This window comes from Kogia breviceps, chromosome 20 (assembly GCF_026419965.1).
Source record: "Kogia breviceps isolate mKogBre1 chromosome 20, mKogBre1 haplotype 1, whole genome shotgun sequence".
Taxonomy (NCBI): Eukaryota; Metazoa; Chordata; class Mammalia; order Artiodactyla; family Physeteridae; genus Kogia; species Kogia breviceps.
Window position 1 is genome coordinate 19,714,414 of NC_081329.1, and position 12,559 is coordinate 19,726,972.

Sequence of the window (12,559 nt, forward strand, 5' to 3'; positions counted from 1 at the left end):
TTGTAGCCTTAAATGACATCTCCCTAATTCCCCCACCTCCCAGCCCCTGGTAACCACCGTTCTATTCTCTGTTTTTACGAGTTCAGCTTTTTAAGATTCCACTTATACGTGATATCACACAGTATTTGTCTTTCTCTCTGACTTATCTCACTCAGCATAATGCCCTCACATTCCATCCCTGTTGTCACAAATGACTAATATGGTGAGTGGATTTGGAGTTGCATCAAAAAGATGTTTTTCCTGAGCTTCGCTGGTGGCACGGTGGTTGAGAATCCGCCTGCCAATGCAGGGGACACGGGTTCGTGCCCCGGTCCGGGAAGATCCCACATGCTGCGGAGCAGCTGGGCCCGTGAGCCATGGCCGCTGAGACTGCGTGTCCAGAGCCTGTGCCCCGCAACTGGGGAGGCCACAGCAGTGAGAGGCCCGTGTACCGGAAAAAAACAAACATGTTTTTCCTACATTTCCTCCCACAGTAATAGATTCCTAAGGAATCTAGAAGATAATTCAGCAAATGATACCTGTGCCTTGGAAATCTTTTTAAAACTCAGTATGTTAATCCTAGCCTATAAGCACAAGAAACAAAATTTATTAGCCCAATCTAGAAGAAAGAGTGAATAAGCATATAACTATTAACAAAAGTAAACAGTTATAAACATTGGCACAAGTATCACTTCTTCTTTGGGTCTTGGAGGCTTATTCAGAATCAAGGTGCTAGACAGTTGAGTTCAAAAAATTATCAAACCAGACCTTCTGGGTGAAAACTGAGCACTGAACACAGCTACTTGCCCCCTCTCCTTCCTAAAGCCCCACAAAGTAAAAGTACAAGGACTTTCAAAGACAAATGCAAAGGACAACAGGAGAGGAGAAGAACAAAAAACTTTTGGAAGCCAGAGAGCAAATGAAAATTCACAGCCATGAAAATCTTGTCTTACTTTGCAGAACCCTCCAAAAACTCAGGAGCTGGTAGTACCAGATACTTCTGAAAGTGGAGGTAAAGACAGAGCTAAAGACAAAATCAGTTGTTAGTTGAGAAAAGAGTTAGACCCCCAGGTGGCCTCCCCAAATCCAAGCACCAGGCAAATTCTCCCTCCCTCACCAGGAGAAGACTTGAGGTGTATTCTCTAGACGGGGAAAAACAGAAGGTCTTGGACAGGAGATGCCAGGCCCATTGAGGGTGGTAGCCATACTGAAAATGGGGTCACATACCAATCAACGTAGAGCTGCTCCAGCCTTCTCCCCCAAGGTGGCTCCCAAAGTTCTGGAAGTCAAGGTTAGATTCTGGCTTAGAAGTTTATTCTCTAATGAATGATAAAAATAACATGACCAGCTCAAGAGAGGGAGAGGGAAACTAAAGGTACCACATTAGGGATCTCCCCCATGAAAATAGTGCAGCAAGATCCCCCTACAGTGAAGACCACCCATGGGCACAGAGCTCTAGCCATCAGCCTTTTAGCCCTTCATACATAAATATGAGCAGGAAGCCAAGGATCACCGGACTATGTGAGAAAATCCTATAAAGTAAAATACAAAGACTATATGGGTGTAAGAAAAAAAAAGTATTTAATATTAATATGGAGATAAGACAATATACTGGACCCGTAAAGCAAAAATAGATGATATACAAAATGAACATTTGGGACACATAAATGGTATTTTATTCACACAGTAGAATTTCATACATCAATGAGACTGAATAATTATCGCTGTGTGTTATGATGGATCTCACAAACACGATGTTGAGTAAAAGAAGCCAGATACAAGAAAGCACATATTCTGTGATTCCACCTAGAAAATGTTCACAATAAGGGCTACAGTGTTAGAAGTCAGCATGGTAGTTATTTTTAAAGGGAAGGAGTGGAGAAAATCTTACAAGTTTCCAATATGAAAATAAAAATAAAATAGGCTTTACGCAAAGGATCACGAATCACAATGGCATTAAATTTCTCAATAGCATCTGGAAACTACAAGATAATGAAGCAATGACTTCAAATTTCTGAGGAAGGATGATTTGTATATCCAGCCAATTATCAATTAATTGTGAAGGTGCACTAAACATATTTTCAGACATACAAGGCCTTTAGAGACTTACCTTTCTTCCTTTTCTCGGCAAGCTACTGGAAGCTCTTGGAAGCTAGATACGCCGGGAATATATGCAGGAAAAGGGAAACAAGAGATCCAGGAAACAGATGAACCACTGAAGAGAGAAGCAATAGCAAGTCCCAAGATGATGGCCAAGGGAAAGCCTAAGAAGATGAATTCACAAAATATACTGATTAGAGAGGAAATTCACACAATTAGGGAAAGCTTAGGACTATATATATGTACTATACTATATGTACTATTATATGTATATATTGCATATGTGTACTATTATAATTAGTACATTATGCACATTATAAAACACAATATAAATAACAAAGGATGAAGTAAAAATAAATATAAATAAGGGTTCTATTATCTTTCCCTCCTCCCAGTGAATCTCTGATGCACCTCCTGCTTGCACCCCATGGGGCACCCCTAATACAAGGGATAACTTCCTGATGTTAGTTGATCGGATTAGCCAGGGGAAATCATGCCTAAAGGAAATGGGCTATAGAAAAGGTAAACGTTGACCCTGGGAGAGAGGATGGAACACGGGCTGAAGCCAGCCTTGTCTGTATGGGTTTTGCAGGGCACCACAAGGTAGATTCTGGGAACCCAGACCAGCATGAGGGCCTGAGCCTCAGAGTGCTGGACCTGGGGACCAGAGAGCCATAAACTCTTGGACAAAGCAAGTGCCTTCAAGACCTTCTCAGTTACACCTCTGGTTTTACCAACGAGAATAATTTACACTTCAGAATCTTGCCTAAAGCTAGTTCTAAATCCACTTAACATATCTGCAGTTTATGGATGTCCAAGTAAAGGTATGAAAAGTAAATATAAAGAGATCTTACGTATGTTTAATTTTTCTGCCCTAATTGTCTTCCACTGACTACCTGTGCTGCCAACTCTCTTGTTTGCCACTGTCCAGGATATAAGTTTCCTCTCACTCGATGCCTCTACAGTTCCTTTACTCCTCTGAGCTGGAGCTGGGCATGTGTCTTCAGAAAACATTCTGTGAAATATTTTTGAAAAGCTTCACAGAGTCCTTGTTATCTAATAGATAGGCCAAAAATCTGATTCCAGGCGTGTTTTCCTTTTCTGTTCTATCAAAGGAAAATAAAGATGAAAAGCCTTTTTATATCTTATTAGGACATTTTTAAGTAAATAGTTTTAGTCAAAGATGTTAGAGGCAGTCTCCCCTAACTGAGGTGTATTTAACTGGCTAGATAGAATAACTTCCAGCTTGCGAATTGAGCCCATTGACCATAATTGCTTGTGACAGTAGGCATGTGACGCAGAGATTAGCGTAATTGTGATTGTAACTCCTATTAGCATTTATAAATATAATTAGAGCCAAGTATTGGGCTATGTTAGGAAGTTTTCACTAAAATTTCTTTGGTGAAGAAAAGCCCATGTTCCTCCACTGGGAGAAGGCGGCATCATGATTAGGGCGTGGACTGGCTCTGTGACCTTTAACCTCGCAGTGTCTCACTTTCCTCATCAGTAAAACATTGTGTGATTATTCAGTATTCATGTTAAAGGTGCACTGGTTGAAGAATTTTGCTTCTACTTCAAGGCGAAACAAGATCGGATTTGCCTACTGCCTGAAACAAACATACACACAAAAACAGCAAAATACATGACACAACAGTTTTTGAGACACTGCTTATCAGGCAATGGAGGACAGTGATCCCTGAATGATACCGACCAGGGTTCTTGGCCTTCCCCAGTCAAGAGAAATTGACTCGAGGCCAGACAAGAAATTCAGGCAAGGCTTTACTGGGGCCCCTGCGCCGGCTGCAGGAGGGAGTGAGAACAAGTTGCCAGAGGAAATAGCAACCTGACAGGATTAGATAAAAAGCACCCAATTCTCACAAAGGGTCAAGAATGTAGCCTGTTCCCACTAGCCAGTCTAGAAAAAAAAAATCAAACTTTTTGGGACACTGGGCAGAGTACTCAGGAATGCTATGCCTCAGTAGTGGGAGAAATTTAGACCCCTACCAAATACTGTACCAGATCCACTTCACAAATTAAAGCATTGACCCGAAGAGTTCAAACGACTTTCAAGTAACTTAATTGCATCCCAAAGCAAAGCTAAAGAATGACTATAGGAAAAGAAAATATCCAGCATCCAAAGAAAGTAATAATCACAATGGCTGGCATCCAATCAAGGATTATCAGACATTCAAAGTATAACGAACACATAACCCATAATGTGGAAAAGAATCAATCAATCAGAACTGAGTTGGTAAACAAGGACGTTAAAACAGTTATTATAACTATAATCCAGATATTCAAAAAGTTAAGTACAGATGTAAAGAAAGTTTTTTTAAAAAAACCAAAAATACCCAGATTGAACTTCTACAGATGAGAACTGCAATATCTGAAATGAAAAATAAACAGATGGGATTATAGTAGATTAGACAGTCATAAGAATACATTTATAAACTTGAAAACATGGCAATAGAAACTACCCAAAATACAACACAAAGAGAAAAAAAAATTTTTTTAATGAAGGGTATCAAGTCAAGTGGCCTAATACATGTGTAATTAGAATCACCCAAGGAGAGGAGAGAAAGAGGTCGTGGAAATAATATTTGAAGAAATAATGGCTGAAAATATTCCAAATTTAATTAAAACTGGAAACCCACAGATCCAAGAAGCTCAACAAACCCCCAAGCAAAATAAGCATGAAGAGAATTACATCAAGGCCTATCTTAATCAAATTTCTAAAGAAACCAGTGATAAACAGAAAATTTATAACAGCCAGAGAAAAAGATGAGATGTTACACAAAGCTGAAGATGAGAGCAGATTTTTCACCAGAAACAATGTTAGCAAGACAATCTCTTTAAAATACGGGCTCAGTAGTTGTGACTTGTGGGCTCTAGAGCGCAGGCGCAGTAGTTGTGGCACACGGGCTTAGTTGCTCCGCAGCATGTGGGATCTTCCCAGACCAGGGATCGAACCTGCATCCCCTGCATTGGCAGGCGGATTCTTAACCACTGCACCACCAGGGAAGTCCCGATAATTGACTGTTTAATCAAAAATAATAACATTGTATTGTGGAGTTTATTTTATATATATATAAGCAAAACATGACAACAACAGCATAACAACCAGGAAGGAGGAAATGGACATATTCTATTTTAAGGTACTTATACTAAACATGAAGTCGTAAATTATCACTTACAGGAAGACAGTGATAAGTTAGAGCTATATACTATGCACTACACACTATATACACTACATTTTAGCAACCTCTGTGTTTGTGATAATTTGTAACACTGAAAAAAATCTAATATACTTAATCCTACCTGAAACAGTGTTTAAAACAAAGTCTATGTCTGAGCAAACGTTATCTTGAAAGTGTTGATTTTTTTTTCTCAACCTGTTTTCTAACAAAGCTCTTTGTTGGTTTTCCTTCTCCTGCATCCCCAATGCAGTATTAAAGAAACATCTCAAAGTTACCGATCTGCTCAACATCAACTCTCCAGCAGTGCTAAATGTAGCTATTCATCTCTGTACAATTACAAGCTGCTTCGTTACTTTTATTTCCCTTGTCCTCTTGGTCCATCAAGCTTACTGAGTTATAGGGAAGAAAAGTTAATCCTATTATGTAATTACATTAATTATTGCTACATGAATCACTCAATAGGGAAAAATAGCAAGGCTGGTATAATGAGAAACTAAAAGAAGTGACCATTTGTAACCCTGCCTCTGATAGGCCAAGTTAAAGTCACCATGAATTGACAGGTAGTTTTCCCTGAAATATGACAGTTGTCAAAAAAAACTGCACTTTCCAGGTGAGCTATGTGTGGTGTCATATCTACCTAATGCACATGGGGGACCATAGGACCCATGGAAACAAGCAGCATATCCCTTGGGATATTCCTTGAGAAAAGAAAAATCATAATCAAATTGTTTGCAAAACACTAAATACAAATTGGCCCCTTTTGGAGTTTCACAACCTTTATTTTTTGTTTGTTTGTTTTTTTGTGATACGCGGGCCTCTCACTGTTGTGGCCTCTCCCGTTGCGGAGCACAAGCTCCGGACGCACAGGCTCAGCGGCCATGGCTCACAGGCCCAGCCGCTCTGCGGCATGTGGGATCTTCCCGGACCGGGGCACGAACCCGTGTGCCCTGCATCCGCAGGCGGACTCTCAACCACTGCGCCACCAGGCCACCAGCCCAAGAGTTTCACAACCTTTAATAAAGATGACCCAGGTTTCAAGATGTATAGAAATCATGACTTATACTGACCTAGTGGATCATTTATCAGTATGAAGTATTCCTCTTTCCCCCTCAAATACCTATTAGATTCTATTTTTCCTAATATTAAAAAAAAAAAAAGACGATCCAGGTTTGTGCAGAAAAGAAACCTATTTAACTTGGTATCCCAGAATTTCCCAAACCTATTTGATGTGTATTATGTCCAAGCTTTATAGTTGAGTTCCGTGGGAGGTAAGTGGAGGTGTGTGTTTACTTCACATGGTCGGTGGAGTCATTTCTTTGGCACACCTATTAATCCCTGGGAATGCGAATGTTTTTGCATGGAAAATATTTGAGGGAAATGTGGGTCTAGAGATTAAATTAATCATGTGTTTATTTATCCTGTCCCTTCTTTATGATGATATTTCACTCCAGGTCAGGGTTTGATTACGTGTGAATTTGTGAGAAGAATTCCCAGCGTAACTGCTGACAAATGGAAATTGCCACCTCGACTCCGTCTCGAAGTGACATGAAGCACTGCTGCAGTCCACAGTCCCCTGAGATAAAATGCATCCACCATAACTTAAGAAGTTCAGGCATCGCAGATCAGGCTCGGCTTATCGCTCTAAGGCATTCATTCAGCAGACATTTTCTAAGCACCTACCTTGCGTTAAGCTCAGTGCATTACTAGCCTGCCAGGAGCACACAGGTCTTTCAAGCTCACAGAAGGTGTGGCCATGCCAAGGAAGGTATCCAGGAGGGCTGATGACTCACGGAGCCCCAGAGGCTTCTGAGGAAGAGGATGGGTGGCCGGGCTGGAAGGTGACAGTCGTCTCCAGTACAGAGACCCTCAAACAAGGTCATGGGGTGGCACTGCCCTGACCACTTGTGCCTTGGATGGGTCTGGATGAGGTAGAGAACTGACCCACTCAAAAGCAAAGCCAGTTGACAGCAGACATTAAGTTAAATCAATCGCTGATGGAAATTTCAAGAGCAAAGAAGTAGGAAAGAGGGAAATGTAAGAAACAAAAAGAATAAATTACTTTCCATTTTGCATTGATTCTAAGATGTACATTTTTTTTTCACATTTTGACATGTCTGAACTCTCTGAAATGGAAACGTATCTTATAATCCCAATCATCTTACAACTGCTGGCCTCCAGGCATCAACGTGACCTAGTTGTCATTGCCAGCATGTGCAAACTTGTTCACAGCTGTTGCTGTTGTCATCACTTCAGCGGGATTATGTGCATTGTTGGTACTACATGTGCCAGGTTTAATTGCCGTGTAAGATGTCTTCAGAAAGATTATACCATGATTCAGTATCGAAAAGAAAACTTACAGTGTATTCAGAAAGGCAGGGAGACAGAGCAGCGGGGCATAAATTTGTTATATGTGAACTGAGTATTCATTAGAAGAGAAGTGATTGTAATTCCATTATCTCTTGCAAAAAAACAAAAACAAAAACCCAAGTGCTTTACACCTGCTACTCAAAATGTGGTCCATGGACCAACAGCATCACCAGGGAGTTTGTTAGAAATGCAGAATCTCAGGCTCTACCATAAACCCCCCAAATCTGGAAGGAGCAAGGACCGAATTCTCCCTGAGTTTCCAGGTGGAAAATATTTCAGACTTCCAGTTTCCAGACTGTGAGAGAATAAATTTCTGTGGTCAGTTGTTACAGCAGCTACAAGAAACTAATAAACCCTCCTTTCACTCAGAGTCCGGTGGAGCCAGACACCTTCACAAGAACTCCCCAGCCCCAGGCAAGTTGCAGATTGGAAGGAACAGATCTCTACTTGGTTCTCCTGCTTCCTCCACCTGGGAAAACAGAATGTCAAAGGGAAGAGCTGCATTTCATGCAACAAAGTGTGTGTCCCAGGATGCTCCAGAAGACCCAGTGCTCAGACGTACCAGGAACCTTCCTGCAAACCAAGAAGTGTTCCTTCTCTGCACCTTCTCCTACCCTCAAATCACCAATTCTATCTGTGCAGAGGCTGTCACTCGAATTTTTAGTATAAATTGAGTTAGTGCCAGCAGAAGAAGCAATGAGGGAAGGCAGTCATGTTTCTCACCAAAAATGTTTTACTAATACTCTACTTCTAGAGGGTGCTATAGTTTATTTATCTATTTATTTGTTTGGCTGCTCCTTGTGGCCTGTGGGATCTTAGTTCCCCAACCCAGGATCGAACCCAGGCCCTTGCAGTGGAAGCGTAGAGTCCTAACCACTGGACCGCCAGGGCATTCCCTATAGTTAACTTTAAAAAGGAGCCTCACACATTCTGTGGCACTTCATCCTGAAAGGCAGGTAGGGCTTTGTTCTCATTTTCACAGCTGAGTAAGTGGTGGCCCAGAGAGTTTAAGCCACTTAAGAACCAAAAGTGACAGAGCCCTCAAAAGACTCTCCTGGTATTTAGACCCCAAGGTCAAGGATCTTTTGAAGAACGACACTCTACCTCTTTCAAGGAAACCTTAGCAAACTCTGAAATAGACACTGTTTGTAAATCACTATCCTTTTTCTTCATCCCTCTCCCCCACCCCCAATTTAGTGACAAAAGACCACATCTAGGGACAGTGTATTTTACTCCCTGAGATTTGCTGACACCTGCTGACAAGTGGAAGGATAACAGTGGGTAAAGAAGTTTTGTCAAAACTTTGTAAAAAAGGTTGTCGTACTGCCCTGCCGAGTGAGGAGGCCAAGGTGACCGTCACCCAGGAGAAGACGACGAAGGTAAGAGGTACGAGCAGCCTCCGGGTCTCTGGCCAGGTGGGTAGAGCCACAAGACCCCCAGTCGTGCCACATAAACACCTATTGCCCTGTGGGTGGTCTGACGAGAGGCATTGGATGTTCTGTGTTCTGGGCAACGTGTAATGGGCGTTAATTTCTAACAACGAAAGTCATAAAACTCACCGGAGTAACCCGAGGAAATTACCGCACGTCTGTGCCTCTGCTTTCCTATGGCACTCAGGTGGGACACATTCTAGAGTTATGCTAAATACGCTCTTATTGATACAAGGTATGCGTCGATTTATAACAAATATAAACATAAACGCACACCAAAAAACGCCATCCCTTTTATTGATAACAGTTGGGTCTAAACATGACCATAAGATCCAGACTTTTCAGAGAATGAAGTACCTCTTCATTCCATTAGGTGGAACCCAAAGTCAGCTGAAGTATATTGCAGGTCTGCCATCCTGGGCCTTGACAAGTGTCTTCCAGTTTTTTTCTAGCACTTGCCAAGCATTATATTTGTTGGGATCAGTGAACAAGGTAGTTGGGATCCCATATCAATCCACCTCATTCATCTTCCCCTCACATCAGCCATCCTTTTATTCATAACAATCTACCAAAACCACCTCAGTATGTATAGATGAGACCTCAGACATCCCACACCTTGCCTCCCTCCTGGTTGCCCTCACCGAGTCATTCTTTCTCCAATCTCAGGCCTAAAACTGGAAAATCAGGGTATCAAAGCACCAAAATGTTCCACCTCACAGATGCTACTTCTCCGTCAACCCTGCTGACAAAAACCCAACCAAACAAACAAACAAAATCTGTCTATTGAGTGCCTGCTATATTTCAGGCATTTTCATACGTCACTTGATCCCAATAATAATAGTAATGATCATAATAGCTACCATTCGTTGGGCATTTACATGCACCAAGCACCATGCTGAGTGCTTACATACATGATCTCATCTAATTCTCTTAAGATCACTGAGTGGTATCATTATTCCCACTTCAGAGCTCTAGAAACTGACATTCAGAGAGGCAAGTAAACCACAAGGTAGCACGTTGGGGAAGGCACATCCCTTACATTTCACAAACTTCCATCTCACTTCTACTGTTTCTGCTCTTACAAGTCTCCTGCCCACACTAGGGCTTTTACTCCTGGACAAGGGTCCCAGGACAGTCCTGGACACTTCCATGTTTAGAAATCCACAGGGGAACCAGAGAGACAGAAAAAGAACTGTGCAGTTGGAGGAATTCCAGACAACAGTGAAGTCTTGGAAGCCTGGAGAAACATGTGTTTCCAGAAGGACAGAGTGTTCAGCTGTGAAAATGCTACTCTAAGGACAGAAAATTGACTGCGAGATGACAGAAGTCATGGGTGAACTTGATGGAAGCCATGTCCATGGAATGTGAGGGACAGAAAACTGACTGGAGGGTTTTGAGGAGAAAAGAGTGAGTGAGAACGTAGGCATGAGGGCAACTTTTTTGAGACTTACTTTGGGGAGAAGCCAAGTCCTGGGGCAGTATCTGGAAGGGGGTGTGGGGAAAGATGAAAACTCTAATTCTAAAAGATACACGCACCCCAGTGTTCACAGCGGCACTATTTACAATAGTCAAAACACGGAAGCACCTAAATGTCCGTCGACAGATGAATGGATAAAGAAGATGTGGTACATATATACAATGGAATACTACTCAGCCATAAAAAGGAATGAAATAATGCCATTTGCAGCAAGATGGATGGACTCAGAGACTATCGTACTTAGTGAAGTAAGTCAGAGAAAGATAAATATATGATATCACTTATATGTGGAATCTAAAACATGATACAAATGAACTTATTTACGAAACAGAAACAAACACACAGACATAGTAAAGAATCTTATGGTTACCAAAGAGAAAGGCAGTGGGGGGAAGAATAAATCAAAATCTTGAGATTAACAGACACACACTACTACATATAAAATAGATAAACAGCAAGGTCCTACTGTATAGCACAGGGAACTATACTCAATATCTTATAATAACCTACAATGGAAAAGAATCTGAAAAAGAATATTTTTATACATATGTATAACTGAATCACTTTGCTGTAGTCCTGAAACTAACATGACATTGCAAATCAATTATACTTCAATTTTTTAAAAAAAAAAAAATGAAGGGCTGTGGGATCTAAGGACAAATTTGTCATCTCGATTCTTTTCGCCCTGTGATACAGATATCATTGTTCTCATTTTACACCACAGAAAACTGGAAACAGAAAAGTTAATTTTCCACTCATCAAAATTTTAAAAAATTAACAAACAGCAAGTGCTATTATTATACAAAACCTAAATTATTTCCTCCTGACCCTGACACTTGCTGCTAAAGTACAAAAAGCAAAGACTAAGTATATTTTTTCCTGTGCCACACAATGACACAGTGTAATGCCAAACATATAAGCATAAATGACCTTATTTTTAACTTCATTTATTTATTGACTTAGAACCTTTCATTAAATACAGAAAGTTTTTGTGACATTTTAATCACTATTCTGTGTTTGCCTTTATCAAGTCTGAGTTTGGTTTCCAAGCTGGCAGGCCTCCTTTGGGGTTTACCTCTCAAATCTTCATAGGATATGACATAAGTTTTTAAGTCCTCAGAAGTTTCATGTTGTACTGTGTGATCCAGCAATTCCACTCCTGGGAATATATCCAAAAATAAAATTAAAACACTAATTCAAAAAGATACATGCACCCTAATGTTCATAGCAGCATTATTGACAATTGCCAAGATACAGAAGCAACCTCAGTGCCCATCAACTGATGAATGGATTAAGAAGATGCAGTATATACATACAATGGAATATTACTCAGCCATAAAAAAGAATGAAATTGTGCCATTTGGAACAATGTGGATGGACCTAGAGGTATTATGTTTAGTGAAATGTTAGACAGAGAAAGACAAATTCTGTATCACTATATGTGGAATCTAAAAATAAAACAAATGAGTGAATATAAAAAAATAGAAGCAGACTCTACAGATATAGAGAAGAAACTAGTTGTAACCAGTGGGGAAAGCGAAGGTGGGAGGGGCAAGATAGGGGTAGGGGATTAAGAGGTACAAACTATTATGTATAAAATAAACAAGCTACAAGGATATATTGTACAGCCCAGGGAATATCGCCAATATTTTATAATAACTTTAAATGGAGTATAAGCTATAAAAGTTTTGAAAGGCATCATTGGAGTGATGGTGGGCCAAAGGAGCACCCTGGAGAGAGAACCTACCTTCATCTATGTTGAAAGAGAGGAAGACTCCACCTGAGAAGATCGCCTGGGATGAAGAGGGCAGATGGTAGCAATCCTGACTTACAGGGAGTCAGAATAAGTAGGAGTCAGAGGGGCCAGGCAGGAGCTGGTAGTTGGCTGAGTCCAATGGGGGTCTCCAAGATCCCCACAAAATGCCCCCAGGAGATAATGAGCCCTTATTTGGCCATCTGTCACACGTAAGTGGGCAGATTATAACTGTCTGGGTCTGATCCAACATTTG

The 12,559-nt window shown here is 40.9% G+C and overlaps 1 long non-coding RNA gene across 2 annotated transcripts in view; it reads left to right on the forward strand.

The window, feature by feature from the left end:
• LOC136793314 (uncharacterized) overlaps nt 1-9,228 on the forward strand; it is a 160,397-nt gene extending 151,169 nt beyond the window's left edge. For both annotated transcript variants that reach the window (XR_010838452.1, XR_010838453.1), the window contains exon 6: nt 6,728-9,228. This is a non-coding gene — a long non-coding RNA (uncharacterized lncRNA). The remainder of the gene's footprint in view (nt 1-6,727) is intronic.
• The last annotated feature ends 3,331 nt before the right edge of the window (nt 9,229-12,559 follow it).